Raw genomic sequence first — 12598 nt, 5'->3', positions numbered from 1 at the left:
AACAAAAGGAATGGTTTTGGTCTCAGAAAAACTATAGTCTAAGTATTGAGAAGGACACGATAATCAGAACACAGGCAAAAAGAGTAGTGATAAGTTTGGGAGACAGGGTATCAGTCAAACAGAAAGCTTTCTGTTCAGGTGCACCATTGGGCATGGCAGTACGAGACGGCAACCTAGTCTATCCTCTATAACCATTCAAATTAACAATGCAATTAGTGGACATAAGAAAGAACTGATATAGGTTTCAACATTTGCATAAATTAGATATCTACTGTTTCTAAAGAAAGATGTAGGTTACCAATAGGAAACATCAGAAGCTCTAATCTGCTCTGGAAAAGTAACCAATGTTGCCCCTAACTTTCTAGAAATTATGCCACTATTCTAGGTAGTAAAACTCCCAAGTTTAGGGCTGCCCTTATCCTAAGGAAGGCCGAGTTCTGCTCTCTGTCTCAGGAAAGTATATTAGCTGGCACAAAATATCATGCATCAACTCTTTCTTCTTGAAACTTTGCCACTAGACAGCAAAGAACTGCCAGGAGCCAAAAGCAGATCTAATCCCTGCTTTCAAAAATGCTTTTCTGTTTTCAGTTATGTTCCCATTTAATTTTCTTAGAAAATCCAAACAACAGGCTCCTTAACACTTTGTCCTGTGCCCGTTCAGCTGAGAACCCTAAACAATAACTTGAATGAGGCTGCAGACAGCAGTTCATTATGAACTAAATGAATCCTGACTTGTCTAATATTCAGGCCTCTAACACATACCCAAAAATATAGGAAGAGGGGCTTGTTTGCCCAAAAAATGTACCAAAGGTCTTGAGACAGACACAGCCATTTCCCCAGGACAAAGATGTCTGAGCATGCCTCAGTGATTTCACTCAGCTGTGCAAGAACTTGCAAACTCAAGAGAGAACTGAAAAACAGAAACTCCAAAAGGAACAGATGCTTCTGGATTTAGATGTCTTTTGGCAAGATTTAGGAGATCGGGATTCTCTCTAAAAATCAAGTGGAAAGTAGAAATGACTGGGTTCTCAATCCCACAACTTATTTGCCTAGTTGAACATTTTTACTGCTCGGGATACAAAGTCTTATGGAAGGTGCTGCCAGCTCCCTGCCTTTCCATGTCTCTCCTTCCTAAGAAACAAGTACCGTCATGACAGGTGAGAACTGTCGCTTCACTTAGGACATGGAGGGGATGTGAATAACATCAGTGGAGCCAGGATTTTATCCAGTGCCTTTGTTTTTGTTTTATAGTATCGACCCTGTGACAGTACACACTTTCCAGTCAGTGAGAGCTGACTCCCAACTGAGCTATGGAACAGAGATAATTAGATGGAGAGGGGCTTAGTTATAATCCTTTCTGTTACAGTACTCCTGCCATGCTACTGGTGAACCGAAACTAAAAATGGGCACTTCAGAACAGGAAAAGAAAATATTCTCCTGATGTTATGTTGTAGACTTCTAAGAGAAAAGACATCCAAACAAAAGAGGAAGCCAGGAACAGATGCAGGTGGACAAGAACTCATAAAACAAATGCTGTATTTGTTTTTAGAATCCAGTTCTGCAATGCAGAGTACCAAGAGAGCAACCATCATCCAATACTGTATTCTTATCTCTCTCCTCTTGCACCACCACCAGGAAACACAAAGCTATTCCCAAAAGCTGCAATCGCAGGCCTTGTTTGCCTGACTTGATGTTCCTGCATTTATTTAAAACAGACTGGATAGTAGACACCTGCCATGCCCTCATGGGCTCACGTTTGGGACTTCCCTCTCTGGTCTGACACAAATGAACAAATCCAATACAAATTCCTTTATCTTTGAAACATTTCTTCTACTTGAAAGTTTTACTGCTCTTCAAAATGACTATATTTCAGCATGCAAAAATCAATCAGCTAAATACCATATGACTGTGCTATAATTTATTAGTGCTGATCAAAATCTTAAAGACTAGTAATTAAAATTCAAATTAAAATGTGATGAAAGTCACATTTAGTCACATAAATGAAGAGGCTGAATTTAAAATAGGCACAGAGCCACTGGACCCCATGTGAGATGAGAATTCATGGATGCTCAGTATCACTAAAAACATGTAAAAAGATCTTACCATTTCTTCAAACTTTGCTTCTTTTCCTGAAGTAAATACATCTATATAGATCTATGAATATGTCAGCTCATCAGTAAATGACTTACAGAAAACAGAAGAAGTGCCAAAAAAAGCACTTGTGGAATAATCTGTCCACAGTGGGAAGCTTCTTCCTATTCACTAAGAAATGCCACTGGTCTCAATCGCCTGGTATAAATCTTTTCCAAATGATCTTTTTTTCTAAAGAAAAACACAGATTTTGGGGGTCTCGACCTCATCCTTTGAAAAATACCTTTTAAACGTTATCACTTAAAAGGACTTATCCTGATAACTTGCAACAAATGGTTAATTTGGTACTCAATACTTTGACACACAAGCATTGTACCAACTGAAGCATGATTTCCTATGCATTCATGCCCTGTTCACTAAATCTCACAATGCACTGAAGCAACAACAGCAGCTCCCCGACATGTTCCTTTAGGATATCCTCATCCAAGAAAAAACAGTTGTTCTGGGTGGTGATGCTGGATTGTAAGAGAGAAGAATGCATGACAGCTGAATTTTGCCTGACTGGTCCTCCACGTTTTTTTTTCACTCCTCTCCTCATCCACCTCTTTCAGGAAACATGAACTTAATTTATCTCAGCAGCTACTACAGGGTGTCAGTTATAACCAAAACTGGCCAACAGCTTAAAAAGTTATTCAAGAAATGGGTGAAAGATGGATGGATGGGCTGGTGCAAGTCTCACAATAAGTTAGGGACAGAAGGCTAAAAACAATTCTCATCAGCTGATTTTTAAAAAACGGCCTTTCTGAACTAAAGATACATCTTTTTTCCTGAAATAAAAACAAATTACTAATGGCTTTTTATGTTTAAAACACCCATATAAGAGATCTTCAAAACTTGCTAGTGTAAATGGTTTTCTGTACTTTAAAAACAACCTGTAAAGAAAAAATGCCTGAAATAGCATATTTTTCTAATGAAACATCATCAGAACTTACGAATTGATTTTAATAGTTAAAATACCTTCTACAGCTTCAAAATGGTTCTAAGCATTGTTTGCCCTGTAGATTGTGCATGCAAAATTTCAACAGAAATGTTTTGAAGAAGCTCAGTATGAGAAGGGATTTGTAGCAGAATAAATGATGTCCCATGCTACAATTGTTAGAGAGAATCCATAATCATCTTGAACAGGGATTGAAGGAGCATGCACGGAAGTTACAAACATGAAACAATAAATACGATATTTTATGAGGTATTAGCAATACCACAATGAACCACAGGATGATGTTCAGGCAGTTTATATTGGCAGAACCACTAGATGTGTTGATTATAAAACAGGATTATAACACAAATAATTTTGGAGAATTATGCAATGCAGAGTTTCTAGTTGTGTGTGTTTTAAATTATAACATTACTAAAAATACAAAAATATAGCAATGCTGAAGAACACCAGGAGAAGTATTACTTTAAAGCATTATCTGAAAATGTGGATATATGGGTATGGACCAATATTCTAGGAACTACAGTGAGCTGGGGAGATTGCTTAAGTGGAAGGAAAAAAAAATCTAGGAAAGAAACCTGTGCACTTACAGAAGGGGGTGGGAAAACATCAAGGAATGTCTCCACTCCAATCCCCTGGCCCATGGGGGTGGGAGAAAGGAGAAGAGTGTTGCATTAGCTTGTTCCAGTGCATTAGGCACACTAAGCCTCAGCATATCTAACTTGTTGAGGAGATGATGAGGAGTGCTGTATCAGCCTCATCCTTTCTCTGAAGACACAAAGTAAGAAGCAACTTTGACCCAACACATCCAAGAATGCAGAACAACCTTTTGTTCATATATATTTTCTTCCCTTAATTCTTTTTCCATTACTAAAAGAACACATTTTAAAATACATTAAAAAAAAAAAGAGAAAGATAACACCAGAGCAGCACTCCATCATTTGTAATAACAAAACTGAATGCTTTATATGCTGGTTATTCCCTAAGAAGTCTCAGCTATATCTACGGCTGTTATTCAGACCTAAACAGGCCTAGCAAAACCACAAAGTTCATCCCAACCAGGGACAAAATAGCTGTTAATAAGTTACAGCAAGACAACAGGCTCCTCTCCAGACTGTCTTTTCTTGTAAGTAAAGCCTCAAGGGAAATAGGGATCCCTGATCCATGACTTGTGAGAATAGAGTACCATACAACGGAGACTGCAAAACGGTTTTAGGGAAGGTGAGCTGTTGTATACCAAATGGCCTGTCTTCCTTATGCCACATTTTCCTATGGAGAATGCACCACTTTCTCCCAGCTGCTCAGGAACGAGACAAGGCAACAATGCAAACTTTGAAACAAGTTCTCTCTGTTTCTCCCCTTTGAAACAAGCTGCCAACACTGAGCAGCACTTTGAACCCACAGGTTCAAAGCAACACCTTCAGAACTCTGTGTGCCCAAATCTCAAATGCCTCTCTCTCCAAAGCAGAAAGCTGAGGTTCTCAGAGATGAGCTTTCAGCCCATAAGGGTTCCCCACAACACTGGGAAGAGGGTGGCCAGGAGCAGCAGACTTCAAACCCCAGGTGCCGATGCTACTCCAGAGCCTCGGTCCCACCATATCATATTGTGGTGCCTGGCAAACACCCTCCAGCCAAACTGCAGAGCTGCCAGCCTGTGGGTCGAGCTCACACTTCCACTCCAGAGGTGGTGACAGAGGCTTTAGTACCTGAGTTCTCAAAGTGCCCCAACAAACCACTCCAGGAGAATTTGGGCAGAAGGTGGTACAGGGACAAGGGCAACTCTGCTGGAATGCACAAGGAATTTTATTTAGCTTTAATAAATCAGGAATGTCTAACAATGCCAAATTCATCTGGAAAATTGCTCACCATTTCTAATGCATTAAAAGTATCTAAGAAGCAAGGTTTTCTCCAACACAAAAGCTTTTTTCTTCCCTTCTTTCACTTACTATTCAGCAATTCCTTTCTTTATCTCATTTTCATCAGACTTTAAACAGAAAAAACCTTTCCCTTTCTTCCCCTTGCACTAGCGTATACCTCTTTATGGAACTTCCTCAGACTTAATCTGTTTTGTATGCCATGTGAAGGAGGAAGAGGGAAAATTTTCACAAAAGCAGCATTAACACAGGAACTTGTTTGACAGGGTAGTAGCCACACAGCCTGGAGAATAAACCCCACACAACACAACAGGATTGTGTCTATCAATTTCCTCTTGGAGACCTGAAATGCTACCAAAGCATTTTCAGATTGCTAGCTACCTGTCACATAGTTAAATGGTAGCTAGCAATAATAATAATAATAATAATAATAATAATAATAATAATAATAATAATAATAATAATAATAATAATAATAATAATAATAATAATAATATCTTGTAGATTTCATCACCTCCAAAGATAGCTTTGGCCCCTTTATAATGACTGGATTGGGGATTAAGGAATGGCAAAAGAAACAAACAAGTTAATTTTTTTATTCTCTGCTAACAGGTACGAGCAAAGACAACATATATGGTTGCTTTAATCTTTTGCAAAATATGCTTTACACAAAAGGCTCACATTAATTGAGTTATGATGCCAATGATCATTTTTAGATCAAAACATTCTAATAAATGGAAGTTTATTTGTAGACATAAAAGATCTCCACTGTACTTTTTTATCAGAAGCACTGTAAGAACAGGAAATTACAAGTCTTTTTGCAACTACAAGCTATATTAAGACCATAGCATTACTGTTCATCTTGAGGTTAGTACTAAAATTTTATTTACTATCAAAATACAACATACTCAAGATTATTTTAATTTGAAATATATGCTGGTGTTTCAGATTGATAAACATGAATTAAGTATCTATTAGATATAAATATACATGTATTTATGATAATGTATTTATGCTCTTTAAGAAAGAGGAATAGATAAGACAGTGATGATTACATATGATAGCAAAAAAGAAGTGTGAGGACAGAGAGAAGATAAACTGTGATAAAAGAATACATTAGTTACATTAATCTGTCCACTGCATGAAGTGGTCTTATTCATATTTCCTAGACACCAAATACTTCAAGGTTTTGGGTTATGTGTCTTGGACACTGATTCAGAAAAAACAGCATCAGTTCAGGAATGGGGCTGTCTAAGAAACATTTAGGAACAAAGCCCAAATTGAACAGTAAGGGAAAGACAGTGACTACTGAAAGAAATCAGGAGCCTGATAATGTTTTTTCAGAACTTAAATTGAAGTGTGAATCAACTACAAAGTGCTGGCCTAGGATCACAACAGGCTGTAACAGAGAGATGCTGAAACCAGATATTAATTTTTACATTAATATCAAAATGGCTTCAAGTCTCAGTAACATTTAACTCAGCAGTCTCCTTTTAGCACAGCATTCAGGCTTAAATAGATCCCTTAAAAGCTGTTCTTCAAAGGACCCAATCCAAAATGAGACTAGAATAGTATTATCAGTGTTTGCAACTGCATCACCACTTGGGCAGATCCTTAAATCCCAAGTTCAGTGTTAGCATGAGAATCACAGATCGATTGAATTAGAAAGGCAATTTTTAATTCCTCTTTGTTAGAGAGGCAACAGGGAACACCCCCCCCCCCCCCCCCGACCCCACTAATATTAAAAAAATAAATAAATAAAAGAAAAAAACCCAACAAAAGAGGTAGCAAGGCTTATGAAATTACTGGTGAACTTCCTTAGCAAGTATTAGTCATTAAAATTAGTAAAACTCCATACTACCCTTCTACCAAGTAGAGTGCACTTACTATGCTATTGATTACAAATACAGAATGTGAAGGACCTCAGAAAATGATTACAGTATTTCATGCCATGCCAAGGCTTCTTAACATGGCAACTTCCCTGTGGACCACAGTCACCAAGTCTGCACATGCCAACGCACACGTGTGTGCTCCTACATCTATCTTTTCCTCAGAAACAATTGTGTTTCCTGGTACACACACATTCTCTTGAGCACTGCAGGCAGTGATACTGGGCAGGTACAGCTTTGACAGAGGGAGCCTAAGTTCTTTAATACACTGCCACCAATGATCGCCCAAAATTGCAGAGACACAATTTCTCAGTCAGTGCAGACAGAGCAGACACGTCTAAGCAAGGGGCACATCGTTACTTGTGTGCTCTCCGGTTCGGAATGTTCGGAATTACATCTGGTGAAGCTGGCTAACCTGATAGCTGATCTGCATTGTGTGCTACTACAACACGGCATAATTTTATTCTGAGTTTACCACATAAACCATAGGCTATAACTTAGGCGAACAGAAGAGGTTTTATTAAGCCACAGAAATATTACAAAAGGGAATAATGCTGACCATTGTTTTGTATGTCATGTATAGGTAGAATAATTAAAGTGTTTTTGCAACTATATCTAAATTCTATTTCAGATTATTTTTCTTTTAAAAACTTAAGTGTTACAGTGTATTTTTTCCAGATTAATAGCAATACTTCCAAATATTTTATCTGAATATTTATTGAAGACTAAGGAGGGAATAATATTCCGAGTTTTTCATCTGGGAACTGTAGCCATGCACTGACAGAATGTCTGTCTAAACTCCCATCTTCATTTGTTTATAAGTCTGCTAGCACAAGGCACTGGATATCCTCAACTCCTACTGCTAAACACAACAGAAGCTGAAGTACATCCTGAAAGCCCTGTTTGCTCTATTACATACATGCATTATTTTCCTTAACAACTTTGTATTTGCACAAAGTATATGCATCATTTTTTTTCCAGTTCTGACTCTGTGATATGTATCTATATAAAAGTGTTTTCCCGTAGTGCAGTGCCGGTTGCCACCTGGAATCCTCATCAGCCTATGCAGTTGTATAACCTAGTTATTTCCTATACAGGCATATTAAATTTCCCTGGTTACAAAGAGCATATTGATATTAATGTTTTAACGATAAATAAACTGTTCTCATCATTTTAAGTAGAATTTGCCTTAACAGCCTTTCAGCTTTGCTATGAGTTAGTATGTATTGTTACCTCATCTGTAAAGTAGTCCCTAGTTATTCTTGATGTAACAAAGGAATAGTGAACAGCTGATGCAATCATACCTAAAAGTTATTGAATTCACCAAAATAAACAGAGAGAAAACACTTACTTTGCACATTCTTATGACTTAGGTGCAAATCCTGGAGTGTATTATAAACTGGTCTTTACAACCTATGAACAGATAAGTCAGACAGAAATAGGAACTACCTAGGGATGGTGTCCAAAAAAAGAAAAGTAGCCCCTGTGGAGTAACTCCCCTTAAGACATGATGCTGCTGCTGCTGAAAATATGCAATGAATCCGTCTGCAGTTGGAATTTCAGATGCCATAATCCCTTACAGAATGTTGTCTAATTGTTTTATTATGCATAATAAATGTAAAATATTTATTTTAGCTTACATAATTATATTAAAAATGTATGCTATTTATTCTCAGTCTTGTAAGACATCCTTCACAAGTCATATACTTTATAGAAAGGAATGCATGCTGTTTTGCTGGCCTGGCTGTTTGTTTTATACAACTTCTTCTAAACCTTCTTATCTTATGGTAGGGAACATCCCTGCATATTTCCCTCCATTCCCTCACCACCACGGGTACTCTGTGCAAAATGAACCATACAGTGGAATCCCAGAGAATTGAAAACTATTTTCTTTAATCACAGCAGAGAGATGGCCCGAAGCACATTAACATAATATCAGTCCCGCACTCTTGTGGTCAAAGTTGTAGCAATACCCCTTCTGAATCACAAAACTATGTCAGTGCTTTTCCCGAGCACCATAATCCAACAAATTTGATCATGTAAGAAAAGCAGAGTTCTGCCTTTTGCATGCCCCCCTCCATGTAACTCAGATCCATTTCACTGAAAAATCTCCCTCACACATACCATGAACATAAATTGCCTGAGAAGTTGTGACAGTTTTATAGAAAGAACAAATGGCAGTTAAATTTAAAACCTTACATATGGATAAATGAGATTTCCCTTTCTTAGACACATGCACAAAACCAGTTTTGTTCTGAAAATGCTGTATGTCTGCATCTTTCATTGACATCATCAGACTTAGGGGAATTTTTCACTTCTGCAATCAGGTCAAATTCAGTTACCTACTATACTACAGGTTTAGAAAGTCTGTCCACAGCCTGTACAACCAATAGATTTAGAAACCTGTGTCAAAGTGCTGTTCACTTTCAGGATGTTATAGAGCTCTTCAGTGCTTACTGTGCCCATTATCAAATGCAAACAGTATTGTTGCCAGTGTAACTGCAGGATGGTGTCATCTGAAAAGTTCATCCACACAACACATTTTTTTAAAATGACTGAGAAATATAAAATAAGCATTGCATAAGTAATGGTGGTACAGGGCCCTGTGAGACCAATTCTGTATTATAAAATTAGGTTAAACATTAATTAAGGGTGAATGAATATTTTTGTATGACAAAGCACATTGACTTAAGAATGGAGAGACATGCTGTGTGATTTGAAAAAGTAAATGCAAAGAAAAATCGTGCATATTTTTATCTAAATTGGGAAAACATAAACTGAAAACACAAATGTGAAAAATATATAACCAAACATACAAGTAAATTTTTGTGTCTATGAATATTATATTTTGCTTCCTTCTAAAGGATTTTAAAAACTAGACTGAAAACATAATTTCAAATTGTAACTGTTACTGGAAGTTATATACTTCTGTATTGAAAAGCAGATATTAATTTCTTTGTCATCAAAATACAAAAGATTTAGACAAAAATAAATATTAAGTGGTCACAGTACAAAAACTAGAGATGAAAGGGAATATTTTTCCCAAGAATACTTGAAGTACGACTATAAGCATATACATACCATAGAGAATTTACAATTTGTGAGCTAAAAATGTTTAGTTTACTACTCCCTTCAGAAAACCACATCCATTCATGTCTTTTTCTAGTTAAGAAAAGAATGTCTCATGTTGTGTGTTACATAGAGAATAAACTCCCTTTTCTGTTCCATGCAGCCAAAATCACTCTATTCCCCATAGTATCTTACCACTGATTTCACTTCAGTTTAAAAAGTTTGTAACAGTTCCTAAATTCAGATTAGTTTCTTCTAATAGCCCTTTTTCTGTACTTCCAGCCAGGGTTATCTAGCCTTTCACTCACTAGACTGGCAAGAATTTTTGCAGGATGATTATTCACAATTTCAGGCTGAGGAACTGAAAAGCTTGAAGTCAAGGATCTCCAAGAATACTCTGAGCACCAATGAGCGGAATGGGAATAGTTTGTACTTCGCCACTGTTTTAACTCAAGTGTCTCAAACTACTTTATAGAACAGAGATCAGTTATCAATGAAAGGAAACTTTATATTAGCACTAACAATACTTTCCTCCATACCCCAACACAAAAAGAGGAACATTCAACCTCGCTGAAAGTACAAGATTCATTAAAGAGTCTGCAGTTGCCAAGCAACACTAAACAGCAACACATGAAATAGTCTGGATGAACTTACAGTGCAAGGGCCGAGCCCACAGCATCACAATGAGATCTGAACCACTAGACATGGGGGTGAATTTTATCAGTAGATCAGGAGATTTTAAAATCTTCATTTTAATGTTTTCTGTAGGTGACGCATGACTACACACCAACTGCTGAACTGGAGCAAATATTATTTACAGGGCGCTAATAATTTTCCTTTAAAGAAGAGAAATACTGGGTGACTTGACAAGGAGGCACCATGTGATTCTCTTAAAATTGTAGTTTAAAATGAAGAGGGAGGTGGATAAAGAACAAAACATATACTTGCCAACAAGGCTGGCTAATATCCCAGGACTGCAGAAACTGGCAGGCACAAGCAGGACTGGTGAGCTAATAAATACAGCAGCCCCTCTACGGGCTCCACTGCAGCTACACAGAGTGCCTCACTGCCTCTATGAGCTTGCAGCAGTAGCATAGCTCTGGTTCCTGCATCCCTACCAGATGTTTTTCAGCTGAGCTTGGAACACACTTCCTGCAGAATCAAAGCTTCATCAGCTGGTATCTGTAGAGATCAGCCTCCAAAGGTTAGGTCAATATTGGCTTGTGAAGGATGGAAACTAACATTCTATTGTCATGAAACATTTATTTTTCAATAATATAAAAGCAGGGCATGCCCAGATATTTCTTGTTAATCCTGATAAAACAAGTTATGCTTGCATCTTCTCTAATAATCTCCAGTATAATAAAATACTCATAAAAAACTTGATATTTCTTGGAATTTATATCCCATACAGAAAACTCTTTATCCAAAGCAAAATGATATCCTGTCTTTCACTCAACAGAGCACTGGGTTATGCATTTTGTCTCCTGAGTGAGGGAAGCGCATCCACTCATTGGGTGTGTGTGACAAACACTAAACTGATTCACATCTACACCACTCCCAGTCTCTTGGGTCTTCAAGCCAAGGAGCTCAAACCCACCTCTCATTACCTAGCTCTGTAATAAAATTTCCTGCCAATTGGGATGATTCAAGGTGGATGACTGCAAGATGAAGTGTCCTCAAACACATGGCATTAAAGGCAGCACTTATTTTACCTTCAATGCAGCACATCATGGGAAACTAATGCTCATATGCTCTCACTTCACCCAACACAGACCTTTTAACACAACTGTTTTGACAAATGAAAACCACCTTTAGTTCTTAGATAACTTACTGAAGCTGACAAAACTAGGACTTATAGAGAAAAATATAAAGAAAACAGGGGCACTTGTAAGGTAAACCATGGAAACATAGCCCTCTCCCCACAAGGTTTGAATCAAATTCAGTTCTCTGTGGTTCTAGAGTATGATTTAATGGATTCTCAGTACAGAAGAGTTCACAGAACATTTGTCCCACACAAACAAAACAATGCAACAAGCAGTTGTGTACGGGAAATGTGTGACCACTGCAGAGGCTTTCTGTGCAAGAGTTTTCTGTACAGTTGGCAATAAATAGCATGAAAACAGGTATTATTAGAGCAGATAGGCTTCATTATATAGTCTTGATTTAGGAAACTATGTTAAAACTTTAATGAACATACAGTTGTATGTTCAGCATGAAAAGAAAATAAGAAATGCTATAGTGGTGCAATAAAATGTTTAACTTTCCCCTCTTGTGTGCAGGCATCACAACACATGTATCTAATCATATGCCATTTAACAAACATAATGCTGATTTTTAAAAACTTTTTGAACATCAACTCTTGCAAATTGCCCATAAAATATTCTACAGATTCCTTTATACTACACATAGACTAGCCACCTCACTGCAAGATATTAAAAGTTTTCAAGAATACGGAAGAAGTGTACTTAAGAGTAAAGATTCACTTAAGAAGCAATGAGATCATTTACTGAGTAGTTTATAATGAACCAAAGACACAGATGATAAGCACCAAAAGTAATCTACACTGTTCAGTCCTGTGATTCTTCTAAATTTAATCTACTGCTCTAACATGGGGATGGGTTTTAGTGGTGTAACAAGGGAGGATTTGCCACGCAACCAACCCTATGGCCAACTCTCAT

At 37.4% G+C, this 12598-nt stretch overlaps 1 protein-coding gene across 5 annotated transcripts in view; it reads right to left on the bottom strand.

Moving 5' to 3' along the window:
- Positions 1–12598, bottom strand: part of ZNF407 (zinc finger protein 407) — a 332095-nt gene that overhangs the window by 112197 nt on the left and 207300 nt on the right. The window lies entirely within an intron of this gene.

The sequence above is a fragment of the Chamaea fasciata genome, unplaced genomic scaffold (assembly GCF_029207755.1).
Source record: "Chamaea fasciata isolate MVZ Bird 193981 ecotype frontalis unplaced genomic scaffold, bChaFas1.0.hap1 SCAF_1, whole genome shotgun sequence".
In the NCBI taxonomy this organism is placed as follows: Eukaryota; Metazoa; Chordata; class Aves; order Passeriformes; family Sylviidae; genus Chamaea; species Chamaea fasciata.
Note: the sequence above shows the minus strand (reverse complement) of the source record. Positions and strands in the feature narration are given on the sequence as shown.